Source organism: Polypterus senegalus, unplaced genomic scaffold, assembly GCF_016835505.1.
Source record: "Polypterus senegalus isolate Bchr_013 unplaced genomic scaffold, ASM1683550v1 scaffold_3610, whole genome shotgun sequence".
Classification (NCBI taxonomy): domain Eukaryota; kingdom Metazoa; phylum Chordata; class Cladistia; order Polypteriformes; family Polypteridae; genus Polypterus; species Polypterus senegalus.
Window position 1 is genome coordinate 1 of NW_024379376.1, and position 27,643 is coordinate 27,643.

The 27,643-nt window shown below is 38.9% G+C and overlaps 1 long non-coding RNA gene across 1 annotated transcript; it reads right to left on the reverse strand.

The window, feature by feature from the left end:
- Positions 1-588: 588 nt before the first annotated feature.
- Positions 589-17,883, reverse strand: LOC120519886. Its single transcript, XR_005631691.1, has 3 exons — positions 17,849-17,883; positions 16,635-16,674; positions 589-731 (listed from the first exon to the last, which is right to left on the reverse strand). It is a non-coding gene; the product is annotated as an uncharacterized LOC120519886 (long non-coding RNA).
- Between the last annotated feature and the right edge of the window lie 9,760 nt (positions 17,884-27,643).

Consider the following 27,643-nt stretch of genomic DNA (forward strand, 5'->3'; position numbering starts at 1 on the left):
TTTCCGTGTGTCCTAGAATGATAAGCCACATGTTGTTCCAGGACGCACCAGAAACTCAACAATATCAGGCACTGAGGGTTTGGGGCCAGACTGCGGCGTCAGAGCTCGTGATTGTGTTCAGTAAATTTGGCTCTGGAAAAGATACTGGAGCCTGGATGGCAGTGGGCCCAGTAAGGGGTTAAGCTTCCATATGCCAAAGCACGATGGAGTCTTGAAGCTGGAAGTACAGTTGGGAAAAAGATTCAACTGGGGAGAAGGAAAACTATAAAAATGAAAATAACCCTGTGAAAGTTTCATGTTACAGGATAAATTGTTTTGACATACCATTTAAGAGAATTGAACTCGTAACGTATAGTTTAGATTTAAGGGAAAATGCACATGGTTTCAATAATAGAAAAAACCCGAAACACAACACACTCTTCAATCGTCCATTTTTTGATTTGAGACAGCTTTTGTAAAATGAATCTGTGGATTAGTGCGGTTGCCTAGACCCCTCACTCTGTTCATCACGTCAAAGCCTCATTCAGTCACCGCATGGAAATAAAACTAAAGCTGGAGCTGAAGACAGCCAAAATGTTTTATCACCTTGATTCTGCTGACGGCTTCCTGAGCCTGCATCATTCGAACATTCTTGGAAGGATTTTTGTCTGACAGCAGCTGCGTTGAACCAAGGTAGTTGGCGGCAAAGATGATGCCATCAATAAGGTCTTCAGGGTCGCAAGGTCCAGGAACTACACAACATGAAATATTATTTAAAAATGATCAAAAACAAAGAGAATTTATTTAAGAACGTTTCAGGACCATTTTTAATTCTACATCCTTAAAACATCATTAGCATTACAGCAAAAAAAAAAAAAGACAACAAATGTGTCTTCAGCAACTTATAACACCAATACCAATGGCACCAAGAACTGACAGTGAGATAAACTTGTATAACAATGGTTACTTCTATAGCAAAATTTCATACAAAGGATGTACCACAAAGTGCTTCATAAGATGACAAAAAAGAAAAGAAAAACAAATTAGAAATAATTCAAAAGAATATTTAAAAATTACATACCAAAATATTAGATAAGACATAAATTAGTATGCATTTACTAATTAAGTAATCAAATGAGTCCTTATTTCATCTTTAATTCTCTAAACATTCATTTCCAAGTATTAAGTATTACATTTTTATGTATTTGTATTAATTTTAATTTGAAGCAAATAAAATTTCATATAATTGAGTCAAATATATCAAACCAAATTCAATCCCGACCCAAGAGAAAGAGAGGAGAGCCAACGACCAGAGCAGATATTTAAAAGCAGCAAGGAAGGAAGAGTAAGTTGTTAACATGTCATCTAAGTGAGGATTTGATTTTTTCCAATTTCAAATAATATAAAACATCAGTTACCCACTGACGTAAAAGAGAAGGAGTGGGATTCCTCTAATTGAGCAAGATAAGTCCCACGTGCCAGTAGTGAAGTAAAGCAATTACAGTTTGTTTGTTCTTCTCCACTTCAAGCCTATCTGGGAGTCCACCAATCACAGCTGTTAATGAGTTAGGAGGGATTGTGACACCCAGGCTGTCTGATAGCCATGTAAAGATTTTGCTCCAGAATGATGTTAATTTGGTGCAGGCCCAAAACATGTGGCCCAATGAGGCAGGAGCTCGATTGCAATGTTCGCAGGTTGGATCCGACCCTGGAAACATTCTAGGCAATTTTAAACAAGATAAATACACTTGATAAAAGATTTTAAGTTGAATAATTGGAATGCTTCTGCGGAGAGGTTGGCACCCTGCCCAGGATTGTTCCTGCCTTGGGCACTGTGTTGGCTGGGATTGGCTCCAGCAGACCCCCGTGACCCTATTCGGATTCAGCGGGTTAGAAATGGATGGATGGATAATTGAATGTTTACACTTATAAAGCTAGAGTGTATTCTATGCATGGCTGCATTCCCTTTTCTGAAATATTAAGTGAAAGGTCTTTTCATACCATACCCTGGGATCTTTGAAAGAAAGGGACTTTAAAAGTAAGGGATTATTAAGCATGTTACTTTATTAATGTTTCAAATATATTTTTTCAAAAATAATCTAAAAATTTGAATGTTGAAAAGAAAATGAAGTAGAACCATCATCAATGACCATCATCATAATAGACTGCTTGTGATTAAATCTCATACAAAGATGAAAATTAAAGCAGAACCAAAATGCACTATTCCGAAAGCAAAATAAAAATAAATTATTTTCACTCCTGAAAAAAAATTGTAAGTGTTTTTATAGATCTGAGGGTGCTGATCCAACAAAACAGAATGGCTAAATCACATTCAGTTTTGAGAGATGAAGTTTTAAAATAAAAAAAGTATTTAGACCTAAGTAGTAAATGATGGCTCTGTCAAAATTTAATCCGAGTTTGATTGATGAGATTAAACCACGCCCTTTTAATCGAAGACGAGTCCCACCCCACCCACCATCTGTTGTTAGTTGACCTTGGATGACCTTTCGAGTCCCCAACCCACCACTGGGTGTTGTTGACCTTGGGTGACCTTGATCCGGCCCTGGTGATTAATGACAGGAAGTCCCACCCCAACCACCGGTTGTTTGTTGACCTTAGCCCTGCCATCTGTTTTCCCAGGAAGCTGTCAAGGCAATTTGATGGATGCCCCCACCCTCCTTGAACCCCCACCCCCCGCCCCTGTGCACCTGCCTACCCCATCTCACTAGGGCAGGTTCAGACATGCCCAAGGCTGCCTAGGCCCCCTTGAACCCATCATCAACCCCACCACTTCCACAGCCACCACCTCTTCCAAAGACAGTTCAGGCATGTTGCACCCGGTCCCAGGACAAGTTCAGGCATGTTCCTATCCATCCCAGACTGAATGGCCTGCCTAGCCTCCCCGCAGCACTGATGTCTGGCCCTCCACTTCCTGGGCCATTTTCCGAGGACATAACACACACACACACACACACACACACACACACACACACACACACACACAAAATGTCGTTCCTGCCAATATTGCTTTGGGTAAGAATCCTTATATCTATGTAACAATTATTTTTAAAATATCTATCTATCTAATCGATGCTATATCATTTGTATGCCACTTTTATTTTTACCTAAGCCCACTTACAGATCAAGCCTTTTCACAGAACAACAGCCATCTACAGACAGGCTCTGAGTTTAAAAACCTTTCAACATGCACACAGAAGACAAGCGTCTCTGCGCAGCCCCGCAGGCACACTGAATACAAGCTGTCCGTCTGATCAGACAGCCCCCGCGCTTTCGCGAAATGGTCAGGGCCGAAGTTCTACGCAGCCTCCGAAAAGATCTGCTGTAAACTGCAGCCTTATGTCCTGCAGCGCTGACGAGGATTGATTCAGACCCTACTGAAGCGTGCGCGATTGTCTTAACACAGATGCCAAAACCCCACCTCCCACGCCCGCTCAGCGCTGATTCAGTCCAGGAGCGTACATGCTTTCATCAGCTGAACGTAAGCCCCCATCCCATACGCTTAGCACTCAGATACACAATTCAATCCCCGACGCATGTTTCTTAAAAGTTAAAAGGCTTTCATGATAACGTAAAAACGTGATAACTAGTTCGCTATAAGTCTTAAACATACACAGTTAAATAAGATGCAGCAGTTCCTTTAAAGCACATTGGAGACGTCTAAATGCTAAATGAATTAATATATTTATAATTTGTATTAAAATCGATCTAAAACCAACTCCCTTTTCTACCCCTGTTAATCTCCATGAAGAGGCTTGTTTTTCTAAAGTTTGAATGCCTAATCAGGCGGATATCTCGGGCTGTGGTCTTTGGGAATCGGTGACTTCGTCATAAACGGCCTGAGCGCGATATTAACCTCGGGCAAAGAATGCTCTTTAATCAAATCTACCAGTTACAACGGAATCTATAATCAAATTCGATAACCCTAACTTTGTGACGAACAAATTTTGCAAAGGTGAAAAGGTCTTGCGGAGATCGTACAGATGTTAAACAAATCTATTACAAATTCCTGACTTTTGCGTCCGCCGAAAGTGGTGCCTAGACACGGACAAAGGCATTATACGGATGTCGATTAAATGATTGGGGCACATTCAAAACACCGCTTTTGGGTCTATAAAGTGTTCAGACTGGTCCATTACTCAGCAGGCTTAATACTGAAAGAGGACCATCTGGAAACGATCAAGGATCACGGTATGGCATATTTTTGATTATTATATCGCAAACAAGTATGTTTTAGAAAACGGATGGATGAACCCTTATATTTTATTCTTACTATGAATAATTTCAAGTTTATTCTCAGTCGCGTGCGTGCGTCGCGGCGCCTAGGTGTAGCATGAGCGCGTATAGAATATAAGATGTAGCATTTATATCCATCTATCTGCGTGTACGACGATTAATGTACAAATTCATAGGACTGAAGCAAACAATATTAGCTTTTTCATACTGAAAAGGGCTTTACAATCAAGTAGTTTTGTCTCGGCGTCCTGAAAATTCAAACAGAGCCTCTTCTCTGAGAATACTCAGGCATGGTTTAAAGCGCAGGCCGGTTGTGTATCAGCGCTGGCGTAGTAAGAGGTCAGTATTCTGAACTACGTACAGAAGGGTCCCGTTGTGAAATCGCGTACTCTTTCGAATCGGGCTTACTGTAGCAGGAATGTCTGCACCAGGTCCGCATGTTTTAAAAGTCTGGGATATCGAAACATTTTAACTTTATAAACTCTCATTTGTTACAACGGTTGGAGACAGCCTCAATGATGAAGCGGGATCCAGGAGCATATTCGAGCGAATGCTTAATAGACATAAGGCAACTGTGTTTTCATTCATTTGGCTAAATGAAAAGTAATTATTTTAATCGGAATAGTAGCCCACAAAGTCGGGTGATTTTAGCGTGCAAGTTATTTTAAAAGTAATCCCACTGCACAAGAGACAGATTCCACGGTGTTTTAGGATTCTGCGAGTCATGATGTTTTTTATTTTTTTCTTTACTTATTTTATAACATTGGAGCCTTTACAAAGGCTAAAAGTCTGATTTAAACAGGTTTACAAAGACAGATTCCACCGTTTTTGGTGCATGTAAAAGCACTCATTTGATTACTACAAAATTGATATTTTCTCACTCAAAAAAAAAAAATTTTTTAAAACAAGGTGATAACTGGAAAACTTTTTACTATTTTTTAATTTAAAAGTTAAAGAAAAGTCAATTATGATTTTGTTTTGTCATTAGGTCCTAGGGTGAATTTGTGCCTTTATACTCTTATATAGACCTAAAAATATTCTACAAAATAGTTATCACTTCCAATTCCTGATCAGGATTGACAGAGTGAGCTCCATAACAGGCAAGAGAAAGTATTATAGGTCAGATACACAGAATAACACAAAAGCACTGACCCACACAACCTGGTATTCTAGATGTATTTTGGTTACCTGGAGAAAAGAAGAAAAAAGAAAAAAATTTTTAGTAGTCACAAGAAATGACCAGTTGTTTAACATGAAAATAAACATCTTTGAAAATAAAGCATCTAAAGATCTTTGTAAAGGACCATTTTAAAACATAAGAAAAATCTTGTTTCCAAAAGAGTTCTGCCATTTTTCAGCAGTTTTCGACTGATTCATTTAAATATAATGCCTATAAAGTCCTTTAAGGAACTGGGTAGGAACTGGAGACATCGATATCTTCAGCATATTTTTTACCTGAAAAAGAGTTTTCAAAAGGGTTTTAATCAACCCCTTTTTTTTTTTTGAAAGAGACCACTTTCATTGTCCTTTTTTAAAATTAATGATAACCATAGATGCATATTTTTAAATTACTTAACTTTTATCAACTTTACTAATCAATATTTATTTTTCTAGTATCAGAATGTAGTTCGTTATTTTTATTTTCGGTTCAATAGGTATTTTTCATATTTGATTCTTTGTTTTCACATCTTTCCCCTTTTGTTACTTCCCCCAAAGGGCTTCCCAGTTTGAGAACTACGGTTAGATTTTTGTAAACGCTTCCAGGGCACTTCAAGCTAAATTAGATTTCCTTGTTATTCAGCCCACGTGTCCTTTTTGTTATAAATTGTATTTAGCCTTATTTACTAACATTTTATATTTTGAATAGAAAAATTTATTTGTTCAGGCTTTAATTTAAAACGCATTTTCATCAACAGGTTAATCACTTTGGTTACTTAGGATGCTTTGTATAATACAAAAGTTTTAGAAATTTGTTAATGCTTGGTATAGCCTTCATTTACACAGTTATGAACCCTGAAATAAGAATGGTTATAGTAGGTTTAGAGCCTGTACACTCGGGCCATATTGCTTATACGGGAACGTTAGGCAAATCGATGGACATTTTTAGTAAATAGTTACATAATATTATGTGTTTTACAAGGATTAAAATTTTACTAAAACTTTGTGGTTTATTCTTCTTTTGTTAGTCCAGGTTACATAGGACGCTATCATTGAAAACTCTTTTCCCTCTGTTTGTGAAAAGCACCCTTGGTTTTGGTAGCATTCAGGGTGAAGGGAATGTTTAAACTGTGATTCAGAGTCAAAAAGTGTCTGCAAACGCCTTGAATAAAAGTCAGGACCAGGTTTGGGCAGGGATCATAGTGGGCAGAGTTACAACATTATTTTTCCCAAAATGTAACATTGACTGCTTCATATCACAAATATAAGATAGTAAAACAAAATTTACAAATACAAGTCACAGGGGAGATAAAACATAAAAAGACCGATAAAAGGATCACCCCAAATCACAGCACACTACAACAAAACCCCACGTTTTCGAGGTATATTACAGCTAAACCGTCATCTGTTTACCAGTTCCACGGGTTGCAAAGTTTGGGGAAAAAACGTTATTAACATCTGCTAGTATGAGGCTGATTAACATGAGCCGGTTTTTGTTAGAATCTTATTGAATTGTCAGGTTTGTGTTCCTCCTGATTCAGGAAGAAATTAAATTTTGGGAGTTTAGAATATGAACTAGACTGGTAGGACATTTATGCCTAAATAAATAAATAAAGGTAATTATGAAATAAATAATTACAAAAAAGTGGATTTATAAAGGAGTTATTAAATTTAAAAAACTGCTGGATGTAAAAAAACATTGATAGGTGACAAAACCAGCACTAAAAGAAACCTTTTGAAATAAATAAGCTTTTTGACTGGTAGTCGGGAATAGTCTGAATATGTCTTAAGAGTTCATTTTAAAAAAACAAAAGGAAATTAAAATAATAAATAGTAAACCCTAATAAAACACAAAAGTATCATTAATGATATCAATTAGTGTTAAGTATTATCACACCGATCTATTTATAGATTATTTAATTTAGTTAAAAACAAAATGATTGGTTGCTTTTTGCTTTGAAATTAACAATAGTTTGATACCGCTTTAAGAATTAGAATGCAAGACAAACCTATACACTTAATAACAAATATTATGGATGCAATGGGAGTATCTCGGATCTCTTTTTATTTTAACCTTTTGACAGGGAAGTATACCACCTATATTGAAATGAACACGCCACATGCTAATCAAATAGATATAATCAAGATGTTTAGAATATGGACCTGGCACAACCCATGATTCTGACCACAAAAGCGGTCTTTACTTAATTGTCGAACTTCCTGTGGGTGCTATGGACCCGTGAATGGAGAGCAAAGATTCTAGAATCTTTACTCTGTAATGGTCCATATGACGGAGATCTAGCTTGTCCAACAGTTTTAAACCCAGTCATAATAGACAAAATTCACCTAGGGTTTTTTCGAAGAGAAGGGAAAAGGGCGGTGTGTGTTCTGTATTCTTTCTGTATTAACTATTCAAATGACCATACTCGAGACCTTGGGTTTTTTTATGCAGAAGTACATTTCACAGCCCCGAATAGAGACATCCATCAAAATGTTTTTGACAAAGGAGGCCCAATCAGGCGGTGGGGGGGAGTCTTTTTCAAAGAGTCTTGCCCCAAGCTGCCTGGATTTGTTCTATAAAATTTTCAACGACCTCCATCCTTCGGCAAAAAAAATTAGGTTAGAATTTAAAAATCAAATGGTACTTTATTGGTCATTTTCAAAACAATATTAAAATTGAAAGAGGTTTTACCAACCACTCAAATCATATTACAAACTTAACAGCGGATTAAAAGCAGACAAAACTGGTGATCTCCCCGGGTACATTCAGTTCAGACACTTCATCTGATTTTCCAGGACGTATACCCATAAAACCTTAAAGGTCCATCAGACCTATTAGGTCCATAAATGGCGCTTAGAGAAAGTCTCAGCTATTTCAGGTATTTTTGAGTAAGAGTCAGCATCCATGTTATGAAAGGTTGTAGCAAATCAACTCATGAATAGACTGTTCATTTTTCCAATCATCGACAGCACTTTGTACAAAGGCTGAATTTAAAAAAGTAGAAATGTTGAAGCAGCACAGAGTCTTTATGACTAGACCCTGAGCCACGGTTTGGGGAAAAACAGACAGCCGTTTGTTGCTGAGCCGTCAGGTCAAACAGACACGTAGGCCGTCTCGCTGGGTTGGTCTTTTAAAAACATCCCTGCCCGGAATTTTTAGGTGCCTGGCGTTATTATATCCGGGCAGAACTGTAATCAAACTTTTAACAGCTATTGAGCCTTAAATGTCTCAAAAAGTCCCAGTTTGTTAAAGGGCCAGGTCTGCATAACCCCAATCCTGGGTGATATGTTCCAAACGGCTGGTGCCTGTACCAGGTTATCCACGCCTGAATGGCTATCTCCTCACTTGCTAGGAGCCCTGGAACATCATTAGCAGATACAAAAATGTCAGGTACTGTGCGTTCTCCAGGAAACGATCCAACCAATCATATCCCCATGGGTAGGTACCTGAGGCTCAGGATCCTAGATCTGGTCAGTTCAAGGCATAAGAAGGTCGGGCCAGAAGATTGGTCTGGAGGTTAGCTGTTAGTCGAGAGTCTGAGTGGGCACATACCCTCAGGTCAACACAGGCCATCGGGGGTGGCCGGGGTCCAGGGACCATCATGCCCGATCGGGAGCATACCCGGAGAGATGTTGATTGAACCGTTCAAAACACGCGTTGAAAATTTTTTTATAGCCCACAAATCCGGGCCCGCTTGGGGCAAGACTCTTTGAAAAGAGACTCCCCCCCCACCGGCCTGATTGGCCTCCTTTGTGTCAAGAACATTTTGATGGATGTCTTTTGGTCCGTGAAATGAAACTTCTGCATAAAAACCTAAGGTCTCGGGAGTATGGTCATGGAATAGTTAACAGAAAAGAGAATACAGAACACACACCGCACTTGTCCTTTTCTCTTCTGAAAAACCCTAGGTGAATTTTGAACATCATGTCCTGACTGGTTAACACTGTGGACACAGGCGGCTTAGATCTCCGCATATGGACCATTACAGAGTAAAGATTCTAGAATCTTTGCACTCCATTACGATCCATAGCACCCACAGGAAGTTGACAATTAAGTAAAGACCCTTTAGTTGGTCAGAATCAGGGGTTAGTGCCCAGGTCCATATTCTAAAACATCTTCGATTATATCTATTTCGTTAGCATGTCGGCTTGTTCATTTTCAAATAGGTGGTATACTTCCTCGTCAAAAGGTTAAAATAAAACAGAGATCCGAGATACTCCTATTGCATCCGCAATATTTGTTATTAAGTGTATAGGTTTGTTTCATTCTAATTTTTAAAGCGTATCAAACTATTGTTAATTCAAGCAAAATGAAAACCAATCTTTTTGTTTATAACTAAATTAAATAATCCTTATAAATAGACCCCGGGTGTTGATAATACTTAACACAATTGATATCTTTAAAATGATACTTCTGTGTTTTATTCGGTTTACTATTTTATTTTTAATTTGCCTTTTTTTTTATTAAAAATGAACTCTTTAAGACATATTCAGACTATTCCAGACTACATGTCGTTATTTATTTCAAAAGGTTTCTTCGTTGGTTTTGTCACCTATCAATTTTTTTTATACATCACAGCATTTTTTTTCAAATTGTAATAACTCCTTTATAAATCCATTTTTTGTAATTATTTATTTCATAATTACCTTTTATTTATTTATTTAGGCATAAATGTCCTTACCAGTCTAGTTCATATTCTAAACTCCAATATTTAATGTTCTTCCTGAATCAGGAGGAACACAAACCTGACTTAGTTCCAGATAAGATTCTAACAATAACCGGCTCATGTTAATCAGCCTCATACTAGCAGATGTTAAATAACGTTTTTCCTAACTTTTGCAACCCGTGGAACTGGTAAACAGATGACAGTTTAGCTGATAATATACCTCAGAAAACGTAGGTTCTGTTGTAGTGTGCTGTGATTTTGGGGTGATCCCTTGTTGATCCGTCTAATTATGTTTTAATCTCCTGTGACTTAGTATTTGTAAATTTTTTTCTATCTTATATTTGTGATATGGGCGAAACAATGTTACATTTTGGAATAATAATGTTCAGCTAACTCTGCCCCTGACTATGACCCCTGCACAAACCCCTGGTCCTTTGACCTCGTATTCAAGACATTTGCAGACACTTGTTGACTCTTGGAATCACAGTTTAAATTACATTCCCTTCACCCTGAATGCTACCCAAAAACCCAAAGGGGGCTTTTTCACAAACAGAGGGGGAAAAAAGTTTTCAATGATAGCTGTCCATGTAACCTGGACTAACTAAAAGAAAGAATAAACCACAAAGTTTTAGTAAAATTTTAATCCTTGTAAAACACATATAATATTATGTAACTATTTACTAAAAAAATGTCCATCCTGATTTGCCTAACGTGTCCAGTATAAGCCTAATCATCGGCCCTGTAGTGTACAGGCTCCTATAACCTACTATAACCATTCTTATTTTCAGGGTTCATAACTGATGTGAAAATGGAAGGGTATTACCAAGCATTAACAGAATTTCTAAAACTTTGTATTATACAAAGCATCCTAAGTACCAAAGTGATTATAGCCTGTTGATGAAAATGCGGTTTTAAATTAAAGCCCGAACAAAATAACTGTTTCTATTCAAAATATAAAATGTTTAGTAAATAAAGAGAGACTAAATACAATTTATAACAAAATGGAACCAGAACGGCTGAATAAACCAAGGAAATCTAATTTAGCTTGAAGTGCCACAGAGCGCTTTTTCAAATAATCCTACAAACCGTAGTTCTCACGTGGGATGCTAGGGGCAAGTAACAAAAAGGGGGCAAGATGTGAAAAACAAAGAATCAAATATGAAAAAATACATCTATTGAACCGAAAACAAAAAAAACTTGAACTACATTCTGATACTAGAAAAATAAATATTGAGTTAGATAAAAGTTGATAAAGTTAAGTAATTATAATAAAATATGCATCTATGGGATATCATTAATTAAAAAAAGGGCATATTGGTAATAGTGGTCACTTTCAAAAAAAACAAAAAAACGTTAAGGGCTCATTAAAACTGTTATGAAAACTCTGTTCAGAAAAGATATGCTAGAAGATATCAGATGTCTCCAGTTCCCACCCAGTTCCTTTACGGGCTTTATACTGGTATTATCATTTAAAATGAGTCACAAGAAAAAATGTTGGAAAAAATGGGCAGAACTCTTGGAAACAAGGATTTTTCTTATGTTTTAAAATCGGGCCTTTAAAGATGCTTTTAGATGCTTTATTTTCTAAAGATGTTTTATTTTTATGTTAAAGCAACTTGTCATTTTAAGGACTACTAAAATGTTTTTTTTTTTTTTCTTTTCTCCAGGTAACAAAATACATCTAGCAATACCAGGTTGTGTGTGCTTTAGTGCTTTTGTTTTATGGTCTGTGTATCTGACCTATAATACTTTTCTTGCCTGTTATGGAGCTCACTCTGTCTAATTACCTGAAGTTACAGGAATTGGGAAGTGATGAACTATTTTTGGGAAGAATATGTGTTAAGGTCTACATAAGAGATATAAGGGCACAAGTGTCACCCAGACCCTAGTATGACAAAACAAAATCATAATTGAGTTTTCTGTTTAACTTTTTAATTAAAATAGTGAAAAAGCTTTCCAGTTATCACCTGTGTTAATAGAAAGAATTTTAGTTTTTGAGTAACAGAAAAATATCAATTTTGTGCTAGTGTAACAACAGTGAGTGCTTTTACATGCACGATACAAACTGGAGGGTGAGTAATCTGTCTTTAGGTAGAAACCTGCTTCTTTTAAAACTACGTTTTTAAAGCACAAGGGGTTTTCAGAGTTTTCCCCTTTGTCAAAAGGCTCCAATGTTATAAAAATAAGCTAAAGGAAAAAAATTTAAAAACATCATTGACCGCAAAAACCTAAAACACCCCGTGGAATCTGTCTCTTGTGCAGTGTGATTACTTTTTAAAAAAAACTTCCCGCAAAATCACCCGGGCCTTTGTGGGGCTACTATTCCGTATTAAAATAATTACTTTTTATTTAGCTGAAATGAATGAAAACACAGTTGCCTTTATGTCATTTAAACATTCGCTTCGATATATGCTCCTGGATCCCGCTCATCATTGGAGGCTGTCTCCAACCGTTGTAAAAAATGAGGTTTATAAAGTTAAATGTTTGATATCCCAGACTTTTAAAACATGGGCCCTGGTGCAGACATTCCCTGCTACAGTAAGCCCGATTCGAAAGAGACGATTTCACAAACGGGACCCTTCTGACGTAGTTCAGAATACTGACCTCTTACACGCCGCGTTTATACACAACCGGGCCCCGGGTTTAAACCATGCCTGAGTATTCTCAGAGAAAGTCTGTTTGAATTTCAGCCCGAGACAAAATACTTTATTGTAAAGCCCTTTTCAGTATGAAAAAACTAATATTGTTTGTTTTAGTCCTATGAATTTGTACATTAACGTCGTACACGCAGATAGATGGATATAAATGCTACATCTTATATTATACGCGCTCATGCGTCTACACGAGGGCCGACGCACGCACGCACTTGGGGAATAAACTTGGAAATTATTCTAGTAAGAATAAAATATAAGGGTTCATCCATCCGTTTCTAAAAACATACTTGTTTGCGCATAAATATCAAAAATATGCCATACCGTGATCCTTGATGTTTCCGGAGATTGGTTCCCTTTCAGTATTAACGGGCCCGCTGGAATGACCAGTCTGAACACTTTTATAGACCCAAAAGCGGGTGTTTTGGAATGTGCCCCAATCATTTTAATCGACATCCGTATAATGGCCTTTGTCCGGTGTCTAGGCACCACTTTCGGGGGACGCAAAAAGTCAGAATTTGGTTAATAGATTTGTTAAACATCTGTAGCATTCCAAGACCTTTCACCTTTGCAAAAAATTTTGTTCCGTCACAAAGTTAAGGGTTATCCGGAATTTGATTAATAGATTCCGTGTAACTGGTAGATTTGATTAAACAGACGCCTTCTGTTTTGCTGAGGGTTAAGGTCATCAGCGGCCAGGCCGTTTATGATGCGGGAAATCCACCGATTCCCAAAGACCACAGCCCGAGATATCCGCCTGATTAAGGCATTCAAACTTTTAGAAAAACTAAACGCCTTTCTTCATGAGGGGAGGATTAACAGGGTAGAAAAAGGGTTGGTTTTAGATCGATTTTAATACAAATTATAAATATATTAATTCATTTAGCATTTAGACGTTTTCCCCAAAGTGCTTTAAAAGGAACTGCTGCATCTTATTTAACTGTGTGATGTTTAAGGACTTATAGCGAACTAGTTATCACGTTTTCCTTTTCATGAAAGCCTTTAACTTTTTAAGAAACATGCGTCGGGGATTGAATTGGGATCTGAGTGCTAAGCGCATGGGATGGGGCTTTCGTTCACTGATGAAAAGCATGTAAGCTCCTGGGCTGAATCAGGGTTGAGCGGGCGGGAGGGGGGTTTGGGATCTGTGTTAAGACAATCGCACGCTTCAGTAGGGTCTGAATCAACCCCGTCAGCGCTGAGGACATACAGGCGCAGTTTACAGCTACTCTTTTTGGAGGCTGCAGAGCTTCGGCCCTGACCATTCGCGAGCTGGCGGGGCTGTCTGATCTGAGAGCCGACAGCTTGTATTTCAGTGTGCCCTGGGGCTGCGAAAACTGCTTTTTCTTTCTGTGTGCGATGTTGAAAGGCTTTTTTAAACTCAAGCCTGTCTGTGAGATGGCTGTTGTTCTGTGAAAAGGCTTGATCTGTAATGGCTTAGGTAAAAATAAAAGTGGCATACAAAAATGATATAGCATCGATTAGATAGATAGATATTTTAAAAATAATTGTTACATAGATATAAGATTCTACCCAAAAACAATATTGCAGGAAAAGAGCATGTGTGTGTGTGTGTGTGTGTGTGTGTGTGTGTTGTTAATTGTCCTCGGAAAATGGCCAGAAGTGGGGGGCTGGGCATCATGTGCTGGGGGTGAGGCTAGGCAGGGCCCTTCAGTCTGGTATGGATAGGAACATGCCGAACTTGTCCTGGGACCGGGTGCAACATGCCTGAACTTGTCTTTGGAAGAGGGGTGGTGGCAAGTGGGTTGGTTGATGGGTTCAGGGGCCTAGGCACCCTTGGGGATTCTGAACTTCCCTTTGTGAGATGGGTAGGCAGGCCAAGCAGGGGCGGGGTGGTGGGGGTTCAAGGAGGGTGGGGCATCCATCAAATTGCCCTTGACAGCTTCCCGGAAAACAGATGGCAGGGTAAGGTCAACAAACAACCGGTGGTTGGGGGGGACTGTCATTAATCACAGGGCCCGGATCAAGTCACCTTAGGGCCAAGTGGTGGGTGACCAGAGGTCATCCCAGGTTCAACTACAGATGGTGGGTGGGGTGGGACTTTTCCCGGTTTCAATTAAAAGGGCTTTAAACTCATCAATCAACTGAATTAAAGCGTTTTGACATTTTACTATGCCTAAAAGAATAATAAATGATACTACAATCATTTTAAAATGTAATTATTACTCAGACTTCTAGATTGTCTCCTTTCTAATCCCCCTTAAGTGTTTCATTTGTGGAATGACCAGCAGATGTAGACTCCCACTTTCCCAAACTAACATCTATCCATTTGAGGATGTCTGAAGTGACCCTTTTCCCATTTTCATTAGAAACTACTCCCAGTAAAATCCAAATGCAGTGGAAAAAGGATTTTTAAAAACATGTCACCAATGCTAAACTAGGATGAAAAGCCTCAACTGTTTCCATTAGTTTTCCACTTTGTATTCCCAGAAAATAGTGCCATACATTCAAATGTCATAAGCCTTTTATTTCAGCTTTCCAGCTTGATTCAAAGTTTGTATCCGAAAGCTCTCAGGTTTTGATGTCCATTCTAAAGCAAGGAAACATCTTCCTTTAGGTTTTGAATGGTTGTCCATTCTTTACTGTTTCTTACCTTACCCAGTCATGCTGCAGGATCCCGCCTAACTTATTTCAGTAAAACAATTAAACAATTCTTTGGATAATAAAACCCAAAATATAAATTCTAGTTATGTAGAAGGTTAGGAAAAAAGTAGCCATTGAGCAAAATGTGTAGCAAATACTGAATTGGGCTGATTCCACCTCAACTACATTAGAACCAGGAAGCGCCATTTTCATTCCAACATTGACATGAAAATACTTAGCCATAAAACAAACATAACTTACTCTTTCAAAACAGTGTTTTCAAGTGAACCGATATCTGGGACTTTCAGAGATGGCTTCATCACCCTAAATCTACTAAAATACCCGATTTTTATGCTAAGAGGATTTTGGTGTAACTATTACTTCATTATTGAAAATATTTGTACAACAACATATATTACATGAACCAAAATTCAAAAAACAATGTATCGTTTGTAGAAAGTTATGAAATCCAAGAGGAGTTGGCTTGGAACATGGCAGACTTTGTTTGAACCTTCCTTCCTCCATAATGATCCACAGTTTTAGAAAGTGTTTTGTCCACAGAGCTCTTTGTTTAGCTTGAAATGCTGACTAAATGCAATTCTTTTTTTTTTTTTTGTCACTTATGTTGCTTTGAGTCAAACAATGCAGTCACCTGCCAAATTGATCAGGCTGTCATTTTATACCGGATACTTACACAGTGACAACACTATGGAGGAAGATGTACAAAATGTTCTGTACTGTATAATTAATTTATGACCAAATATGACAATTTGGAAAGGAAAATTTAAAAAGGGGATTTCAAAATGTAAACATGTACATATAATGTTTTTCGATAATGCTTAAATATGTCATAACATTTTGTATCGTAATGTCTTATTACAAGATGCACTTTATGGAGGAAGGACCAATGTGCACCATGCGCAGCATGTGAGCGAGTGGCAGTTGCCAATGGGAAGACAACAAAAATCAGAAAATCTTTTCAATTTTCAGGAGGTTGTGCATCCCTTTGTGCTCATTTTTAGAGTTACAGTCCAGCTTTGTAATATTTGTTTGTAACACAGCGTCTGTCTGTAGTTTAGAAGTTCACTTCATGGAGTTGTGTCACCTCCACAGGTGCAGTGTCAGGTAAAAGACACTGCAAAGAAATGTAGCAAGTTTATATTTAAATAAGAATCTAAAATAAGACCTTAAAAGGGGTATTACAGATTGAAATGCTTTCCATTTCCTTCAATAGCCTGGTACTTTTCTTCCAAAACTAAACAAGCACAGATAAAAAAAGAAAGTTACTGCTCACTGTTCAGAGGTCGAAGACATCGCTTACCTTCAACATAAGTCGGAAACGAAGCCAAACTTTTCCTTGACTGCATGTAAGACAAAGAAGAAAAGAAAAAAAAAAAACAATTATCAAACACAAATATGACTGAGACGCTCGTCACTGGAGAGCTCATCAGTAAGGCAGAGAAGGATTAAGTCGGCTGTGCAACCTTCACGATGAGGTCAGTGGTGCTGGTCATTCAGGCCTGTGGGACTCGATTTATGGCCGAGGCAGATGCCAAATACTCCAAATGGAAGACTCAGCGAAATGTTATTATATCCAAATAACAAAGCTCTTCTTGTTCCAACTGTCTGAACATCCATTTGACTTTTATTACCCAGCTATAAATGAAAATGACAATAGGATTCCATTGCCAGGGTAGAAGTTAAACTTAAAATACCATTCACTATTCTCCTGTCTTTGTAAATTTAGTGAACAACAATGGTTATATGGAATATGGACAGAAAAAGCTTTATGTCTTATAAACTTCTTCTCTTTCTTTACTGTAGGCAATGGGAGAGAAGGCAAAGGAAAATAAGGTATGAACAACAACCAAAATGTCACACAAAATTGATACTAGATAATTAAAGACACAGAAGCATATCTAAGACACTGATATTTTAACACTGATCGCCCAATCAGTGGCATGTGGTGTAAGTATACTGGTAGCGCCTTGATGGGCACCCCACCAGTGCTGCCTCTTGCCTTGTGCCTAATACTCGGGATCAGATTGGCAACCCTGATTAACATTAAGCTGGTTTAAAAGTTGAATGATCAAAGTTTAAAAAATATACGATAGATAGATAGATAGATAGATAGATAGATAGATAGATAGATAGATAGATAGATAGATAGATAGATAGATAGATAGATAGACAACTTTATTAATCCCAAGATGAAATTCACAAATCCACCCCATCTGACTAACAAATTTAAAACTGGTTAGATTTATAGGAACATCTGGTTATGCTCTTTTATAAAGTCTATAACTAGCTAGAACAAAACTTTAATTTACTGTCACGCTCACAGTGCACAGTGACATTCTGTATAACAATCTCAGTCCTTTACTTTGAAACTTTTCCGTAGATGAATTTAATAACATTTTTAATCCGCCTCCTACAAAATGATACAATTTTATCTGGACTTGATCCTTAGAGTTTAAAGTGTTTCAGTGACACGGGCAGAGAAGAAAAGGCAAGCCATTTAGAAGGCATCCCCACCTCTTTGTTGCAGATGACTCTGAACTTTCACTGCCATCATGCAGATGTTGTCTAATGGAGGATGACTCTGCTCCCTGAGGATGCTGAACCAGAACCTGGAGACTGAAAATGAAAGAAAACAGAAAAGGTAAGAAATGCTAAAGTCAAATGAAATACAATCTGCATGTCACGTATTTAGTGTTACATCAACTACAGTAGGCATTGTTACTGTTTATGTGACACCAAAATGAGAGGTCAAGAGAACTTTAAAAATGCTTTGAAACCTTGCAGTTCATTGCTGAGTAGTGCAAGACTTGAATGATGATTTAAAGAACATCAACTACAAGAGCACTAATTTAAAGCAGACATGTTGACATCGGGAGTTTATTCTGACCCAAATCTTTTCATCCTGGAGGAGATATAAATAAGATGATTAATAAAATGTTTGTACTGCAAACTCAAGAATTTACATGAGAAGACTTGTAGGGTGGCTGCTCTGCTGGCTAGCTGCTACTGAGGTTGGTCATATTGCTGTGCCACTAGAATCTGGACGAGGGGTGCACAGTCTCTTCACTTGTGGCCAAATGTGCTCTCATCTGCGACGCCGCTACTCAAGGCGACTCTGCAGTGCTTTCCTTACAAGTTGTGACACACGACTTCCATTGCTAGCTCATTCTGTCTCTACAGCTGAAGGCAGACTGGTTTCACTCAAAGCTGTAACTGGAGATTTCTATTTGCTGGGAGGAGGGGAGTGTGAACATTCAGAAACCTCTCCTTCCAGTACCATATTCTCAACTGCAACATTCGACTGGGACAACTAAAGTTCAATGTTAAAATAGCTCTAGCCAAACCGAGATCAACAAGAGACCTTTAGATCTTCAGTCAATGCTCTCCCAACTGAGCGATTTCAGCCACAGCCACATCAGTCTTCCCACTTGTCCACGTTTATTTAGAGCAAGGATCTGGCATAACGCATAGTATCTTCATGGACTAGTTCTCATTTGTCTTCTTCCGATTATTTATAAGGATGGAAACATCAGATTCTGACTGCTAAGACCAAGAGTGACATCCCTTTTCTCTGACAATGACTTTAAATGCCTTAGCAATTTATTATTTATTTCACACTAGCTGCTTTTTTCAAATTGAAGCCATCACTCCCAGTTACAAAATAAGTCAATATACAGAGAATAAAATGACCCAATTTAGCACCACTCGATACATGTAAAATATTTTTAAGTAGTACTAGGGTGTTGTATCTTATCCAAAGATCTTGACCATACTTTGTTCTTCTCTCTCCTGTTTAATTAATTTTAGCCCTGAATGAACCTATTAATTTTTACATTTAAGATTTTCATTTAAAGATTTCTCAGTGTTGTTTCTTGTCCTGGTGTGTGATATAAACACAGGAGCTCCAGTTTCTGTATTACATTTTGCCTGAAGAAGGGCCCGAGTTGCCTCGAAAGCTTGCATATTGTAATCTTTTAGTTAGCCAGTAAAAAGCGTCATTTTACTTGGCTTTCTCTAAATATTTTAACTGATTTTAAGATATTAAGAAATGAGTTTGAAATATTTAAAATGTATTTCAGATACTTCAAAACAACAGTGAATATCTGAAACATATTTTAAGATATTCGATTACACTTTGAATGATTTTGAAGTTATTCTGCGGTATTTGAAACTGTCAAGATTTTATTGGAATGAATGGGACTAGACGAAGGCGCAGTCTGACACCAGGAAATCAGAGCGCACCATCGTCAAAACAAAACCCTAAATGGAAGTGAAGTGTCAAGCAGGAAAGACTAACCAAAAGACATTTCACACTAAGTCCCAAGGGGTATATCGTAATCTCACGGTGTGTGAAACCACTCAACAAAATGGCAGCATCTAGTGTTGTTGGAAACAGATACAAAATAATACTTACTTAATTAAAACTATTATCAAACTGAAGTCACATACAAATAAAACTTAAACTGTGTATGAAAATCTCAGAAAACATAACTCAAAGTCAGAAAAATGTAAGGCAAACCTATTTCCTAACATAAAATAAACCATTATCTTGATTTCTCCAATGCATTCTGCAATTTAAGATCTCCAAAAGCATTTCCAGGACATTCTGAATTGACTGAAAGTCCATTTGAAAACAAAGGAATTGGAAGGGTGTCATTTCAGATATCTCAAAATGCTGGGAGTTTCTGATATCTGAAAGTGACCCAGATGTCATTTTAAGATGCCCTGAAAGTGTATTCTGTATAAATGTAATGTATTTAAGATACCTTGAAATAGAGCGATTATCAGATTCCATATTAATTTCAAGATATCTTAAAATACATGTTGAGGTATCTCTAGATGCTAAATGGGCTCACACTAAAACTTAAATGCAGCAGTCTGAGATAAAGAAAGACGATCCAAACAGAATACAAAGCACAGGCATATAGACAACCATCGAAATCATTCTGAGATGCTGGTAACAGCGTGAGGGACACAAATTAGACAGCAGCTTATTTAGAAACAAATACGAGAACATGGCTTATTGCAGCGGCATGTTTATCACTTTGTTCAGGCTTAGATCGGATTGTCAGTGATCAAATTTTAGATTTACAGTATGTGTCATTTTCTGTATGATTTCTATTTGTGTGTATTCATCAGTTTATCAGTGTGTACGTGTCCACGACACTGTAGAACTCCGGGTCCAAACACCACTTCTTTATAACAAGCACACGCTTAATCATTAAACGCAGTCCCTGCAGCACACAGTGCTCCCAGCACTAATCACCCTGCACAGGCCTTACTTCCTGTCAGTGGGCCCTCTCCATGGTAGCTTTGTTCTGCTCCCACTTCCACTCTAGCTCCTGATTGTAGGAGGCGCCCTTCATTTCCACCAGATGTGCTCCAGGTTCTTCCTGGTGTGCTGAAGTGCGCCCACCGGAAGCACTCGGCGTCCCTGGAAGTATCTTCTCCACCTTCCCAGATGTGCAAGTGCATGTTTCCGGCTCGACGAGGCTTGGGTGCCCCTGGCGGTGGCCACGGGCCCCAGTGGGCACGCAGGCTCCTTGCTCCTTTCCCGTGGTCCCTCCACATCCAGGGTGGTTACTCCCTTGTGGTCCGGGGACGTATAAGCCACCTACCGGTCCTCCAGGTGTCCTGGCTGGTCGTCCCCAGCCTCCTATGACAACACAAATGATGAAAATCTCAACTGATCTGTCTCTTTGTACATTCGAAATGCTCCAATGCTTCTGCTCTTGAAACAAATCAGATCACAAGAACATTAATTTGTTTTTCATGAAGGGACCATAATAGACTCACTTCCAAAAAAATTCAACTTGTGGTCTATGGCCGGCTTTGTCATCCGTCAATACCCCAGGCAGCCAGATGGAGCCTCCCTGCAGTATGGAGGTGCCCAAACCAGCAGGGAATTATGGACAATGGAGTTTTCATCCACAGCCCTCTGGATACCCAGGGCAAGAGGAGCTGCAGGAGGAGCAAAGAGTCATATGTGCCCTAGAACGAATGCGCATGGCAGAGCGACGCAGAAATTGATTATGTGTGTTTAATGAGTATTGTGGAATAGAGGGTGCTTTGTGCACTGTGCTGCATGTATAAAGTCAACATTTGGACTTTTACTTAGTCTGGAGTCTTGGACAGGGGTTCAAGGAGTCATACTGCCCCTATCTGTCAACAACTAAAATTTATGGAGAATTAAAAGTGCAGATATTTAATTCAAAATATCCACTTTAATAAAAGAACAAGTGTCTGTGTCTGTCCGATTGTTATGTCCCTGTCAACAAATTTCAACAAATGGCACATCACAAACATTTGTAGTAATAAAATGCATTGCACATGTAACTCCAACAGTTGATGTATCACCAACAAAACACTGTTTTTACAAATCTAATACCAAATGGAATAGCATTGGCACATGCATGTTGAGTCAGTCCAACAGATGGCGCCCACATGTTTGTAGTAATGCATTTATTATTACTACAATTGTCTGTGATGCACCATCTGTTGGACTGAAAATGCAAGGCATTTTATTACTGCATGCACTCCAAAACTCATTCCAATTGAGTAACGCTAGGGTCTACATTGATTACTTAGATTTCACCTGTCTTAGACAAGTAGTACTGTAGTTTTGTTATAATCCCACAGGGTGAAGGGCCAGAAATACAAAAATAGAATAAATATTAAAATCCTGATGAAATAGATACGTAGCTTAACAGGAATTAACTTGACAAAGTCAAGGGAAAAGGCCAGAGACTAAAATGCAACACAACGTCAAAGAAACATGTAGGAGGTCAAAATGCCAGTGTTTCTTTAGATGCCCTATAGTTTCCCTCATGCTAGTGAAAAACTGGAGGCAGTACAAAATGATCAGAGATATCAGTGAAGAGCCAGAGATACACTCAACAAAATCAATACAGAAGTGAGATGTCAAGGTCAAGAAACAAAGCAAAGGGTCTGTACTCTAACTTTGCAGATGTTCTGGTTATTCAGGCTGCAATCCACTGCTGGTCACACTAGTGGAGAGCTGCGCCTTCTAGCATTCAGTGTCATTTGCCTCAGCGTTAACCCTTACTACAGTATTTGGATACAATTAAGGGTCAGAAAAGGTGAATTAATAGGAAGTGATAGGAAATAGGACAATGACAAATGAGAGTTAAGTGTTATGGCAAAACCAGTTAATATTTATTTTGTTATGAATGTATTGCTTACATTACTGTGTGTTTTTGAAAGTATAATAAAGAAGAGACATAAACATTGAGCGGCATGGGGGCGAGTGGGCAGCACTGCTGCCTCGCAGTTAGGAGACCGAAGAGCACCTCCCTGCGTGGGTTTGCATGTTCTTCACGTGTTTTGCGTAGGTTTTCCCAGTCCAAAAGACATGCATGTTAGGTGCATTGGTGATTCTAAATTGTCCCTAGTGTGTGCTTGTGGGTGTGTGTGTGGCCCGGTGGGCTGGCACCCTGCCGGGTTAGTTTCCTGCCTTGCGCCTGTGTTGGCTGGGATTGGCTCCAGCAGACCCTCATGACCCTGTAGTTTGGATATAGCTGGGTTGGATAATGGATGGATGGATGGACATAAACATCCAGGTAATTAATAATAAGATCAATTAGAGGTAAAATGATTAATTAATAAAACATTCACGGGCTCACCCAGGATTAAACCTGATGACCATAACATTGGAAAAGCTAGGAGACCATGCTGATCAACAAAAGCACCCCAACAGAAACAAACCTGAAGCAACTGCAGTTATGGAAACACTCAGACCTCCACCATTATGGATACATCTTCAGATGTAAAAAAGTTAATGTATAATAGTTTCTTTCAAATCACGCCTCAGAACAAAAACTGGCAACACTGTAATTGTCACCTTATGTAGACCGGGTGCTGCACTCAGATCTTGAGTGGCTACAGTGGCTGCACTCTAACATCACATATCTTTTCCCTTCGCTTTTAATTCACTTTCTTAATTGTTTTTTTCCCCATAAGAGGCATCCAAACAAGAAAGAGATGCAAAGTGAGTCGACAGATGACCAGCTAACTCAGGGGTCTCAAACAATCCTGGAGGGCCATCATCTTCACTCCAATGAATCTTCTGTTTAGCTGTTAATTAAACCCGTTTCTTAATTCCATAGCCTGTTAGTGCTCTCACCAGTCATTTCTGAAACTGGTTTTCTTTTCCTGAGACCACCGTTTCAATTTTTCTTTTCAAATATTTTTATTGAGCCAGGCATTGTATGAAAACAAATGGAAAAAGTGGATCTAAGGTAGCATCGTCATCGGTTGGCTTAGCATGCATTTCATTATTGTTTGCCTGCTTGTTAAAGAAAAAACCAAGTCCATACATTTAAATTTAAGCATTTAGTAACTGGTCAATAATGGAGAAAGTGACTGGGAAAGAAAACCTGCAGCCACTACTCTGTCATGGGAAGTAGTCTGATACCCATGTTGTAGACAGATATTTGGTCGGGATTAAACGCAGGACTCAGGAGCTGTGAGGTCACATCACTCACTGTGTACAGACGTCCAGCTGTCCTTTCATGGCCTGTACGGACTTTATCCATTCCCAAAGGGTGCAGGGACCTGTAAACTATTCATGCAGCACAAGGCCAAAGGCACCAACAACCCTGAACATGACACTGCAGGGCACATGGACTCCCACTGGCCAACTTACCGTGGGCAGTGAGCCTAAACTGGCCAAACAGCAAATGAGACTGCCCGGAGAAAGTCCAAGAGACAACAGGAGAACATGCAGACTCCACAGAGGCACAAACTGATTGATGACTTGAGGCAGGAGTGCTAACCACTTTTAGCACAGCTATTTACAAGTTAGTCTTTTTAGACTTCTCTTAGAATCTAACATAGTATGAGGTATGTTAATGTGAAAGAACTGCTGTGAGCCACAGAGCAAGAATTTGACAAAGAGCAAGCACTGACCAGCCATAACGTTTCAGGGCATTCTTAAGCCTAATGCATCGGCCATCTACTGAAGTGTCAACACAGCAGAGCAGTCACCAAAGGGTATCTGCAAAAGAGACGATCAAAGTTTACTGCACTCAGTCCCTGGAAAAAAACGCTCAGAGACATCTTTGTTTTGAGCCTCTTAACGACAAAATATTTTTTCTTGTCATCAAAGAACATTTTTATTATTAGCCTTGTGATCAGATGCCAAATCTACAAAGGCGGCTACTGAAAATGAATGTTTTTCATTTGGAAATTTTCAGTGTTGTCTCATTAATAAGCACTGTTTTCATTGCATGGTCTTTTGAATTTTAAAGTTATGTTGGACAGTAAAACATCATAAATATGCCTCTAATGTGGATGTGTGCATTTGGAGGAGGTTCAAAGTGAATAATAATATACAACAGCTATTGGTGGCAGCAGTGGGAGGAAAAAATGATCAATTCTTTTGACTCCTGTCACCACTGAACTGCCTCCACTAAAGAGACGCCTGCACTAAAGTTACTTCACTACAGGTCTGTGGTCATAAAAGAAAATTAAAACAGATAGTGTATAAAATGGCTGCCCGCATTGTCAAGGCCTTTTAAAGCAGTAACATCCAAATCACTGAAAAAATAACAATCCAAAAAATAGCAAGGTTTCCCCTTCTAGTTAAAACGTTTTCAAAAAAACGAAGGTTCAAGGTATTTTTTGTCTTGAATCACGTTACAGCTTTGCAACATTTTCACGTCTTTGTTATTAAGACTTCTTCTTGTTTACCATTTCTTGTGCTGTCAAAGTGACGTCACCACAGCGCCATTCTGATATGTTTTCTAACGTGACCACAAAATAATAATAATCAATTTTATTTGTATTGCACTTTATATTTTAGCAATCTCAAAAATGCTACAGAGTAAAACAAAGTAATAAACAAGAAAATCTATAAATACTTAATAAAATGTCTTTCTAAAAGATGAGTTTTTAAGTTTCGTTTAAAAGCATCAGTCGACTGTGGGGCTCTTCAGGTAGTCAGGGAGGACGTTCCACAGTCTCGGCGCCTGCCTTGCTGTTAGGAGACCGGGTTTGCTTCCCAGGTCCTCCCTGCGTGGAGTTGCATGTTCTCCCCGTGTCTGGTGTTTTTCCTCCCACAGTCCAAAGGCATGCGGGTTTGGTCATTGGCGGTCCTAAATTGTCCCTAGCGTGTGCTTAGGTGTGTGCGTGTCCTGCCCGGTTTGTTTCCTGCCTGTGCCCTGGGATTGGCCCCAGAAGACCCCGTGACCCTGTAGTTAGGATATAGGGGTTGGATAATGGATGGATGGATGGATGGAGTTTACTAAAAGTGAAAAATAATGTAATTTGCAGAGGACACAAAAGGCCTTTTTTAGGGAAAAGTAATTAGTTGAAGAGTTAAATAAAAGTTAAATTAAAGTAAAAGTTATTAAAGCCTTGCACATTGATACAGTCAGTTCCTGTAGGTGTCCCAACCTTTGTAGATTACTTAAAAACTCTCCGTCTGTATAAATTGGTGCTGACATATCTGTGTTTACAGTATATTGTCATCATAATAGCAAAAATGCAATTAACAAGAAGCCAGACAGACCATAATAACCAACCCTTAAAAGTATTGGGCTTTTTAGAGAATTGCAAAGATAGCCAAGGTGTCAGAGGGTACAGTTTTCTACACTTCAAAGGAACTGGAGGAGCCAAAGCCACAACAGAATCAGAAGACAACTTTCTGAAAGTTAACGGCTTGCGTGGCAGTCGCCTCACAGGACAAGCACAGTTTAAGAGCTGTGAAGTGTGCGTATCTCCAAAAGTTTATCTGCTCTGGGCTTTAATGTCACAGCACATTGAGGCTGGCAGTGCCCTCTTTTCTTATTTTGCAATTTCAGTAACGTCTTTCTTACTGGCTACAGTGTCAGACCTGCAGCTGAAGACTTGCTTACTTTGCCTGTGAGGTGCCTGACTGGCGCCATGTTGTACACACTTTGCGTAACACAGTTCAGACAGTCTTGTGAAATCATCGACTTGTAGTATGAATTGGTAGGAGCCCCCAAAAGTACATTAAACAGTTACTGTCCCAGTAAGAGCATCAGCTCTTATTTTTAAAGACTGCACATTTCTTTGTAAATACCTCTAAAATGTTTCACATTTACAGCAAAATAACATATCTTTTACTTAATTACAAAACCAGCTCAAGTGAGTGACATAAACCGGGATTTTACCATTTCAGGTAATCCCGGGATAGGATTGCTGCCCAAACTACAGCAATATGAAACACATGAGCATTTGCATCCCTTAAGTTACTTGAACTGCAATTCATTAAACCTAAAGAATTCTTCATGCCAACGCTAAAAAAAATTGAAATCAAACCTCATCTCTTTTGCGATACTCTGCTTGGTACATCCAAAAATTTTCCATGGTGCTCACCAGTCAAGTTCTGCAGCTGTGTGACTCTGGCAAGCCTTGGTGAGAACTGCCTGTCCTGCTGAATCTCAGGTTTCCAATGCTTTCAGAATCTGTAATGAACGGACGTGCTACTGGAGAAATTAAAGTTACATCCACAGATTAACCCTGATGCTCTCTGCTGGATTGCAGTTTTTAAAGTAGGGCACTCCATATAATCTGCAACAGAACGACTGTAAGATAAACACAGGAACCCTAAAGGAACCCTCATCTACAAAAGTAATGGATTAAGGAGTTCAAACATCTACTGAGGCATCCATGAACAGGAGGCCAGTGAAAAGAAGGACAGAAAATTGCAGAGGAGCACAGAGAAGCAGGACATTCTCAAATCCCCTTCATCCGAGTCAGGGTCGACAGCCTATCCTGGCAGCACTGTATGCCTGCAGAAAACAGTCCCAGAGTATATACGGCTCATCCCAAGGCCCACTCAAACACACACCCATGCTTAAACTTACAAGGGGCCAATTCAGACTCAACAGTTCGCTTGTGCAGCCACCTAAGCTAAGAGCCTACAACAGACATGTGAAGTAGAAGCCATTGAAATGGCTCATTGACAACATGCCAGCCCACACCCGACCCTCTGACAGCAGCACTCAAAACATTACAGGACAAGCTGATGATGTGATACATAAAGTACCAGCATAGGTGAGGAAATCTTATCAGCATCCCCTAAGATAGAGCCAGAAAGTTTAGTAATTTGGCCAACCTGAATAAATATAAAACCATTTGGAAGACACAAAATCCTTGAATAAAACATAGTTCTTCCTCCCTGCATGCAACAGTGATGAAGAATGTTAGCTAAAAGACTCCACAGTGCCTTCAGCATTTACAGTTAGATCTTATCCACCTCTGTGGCTTTACTCACTATGGAGCTTTTAATTGGCAGGACCTGAACTCTGGATGCAATTTCCT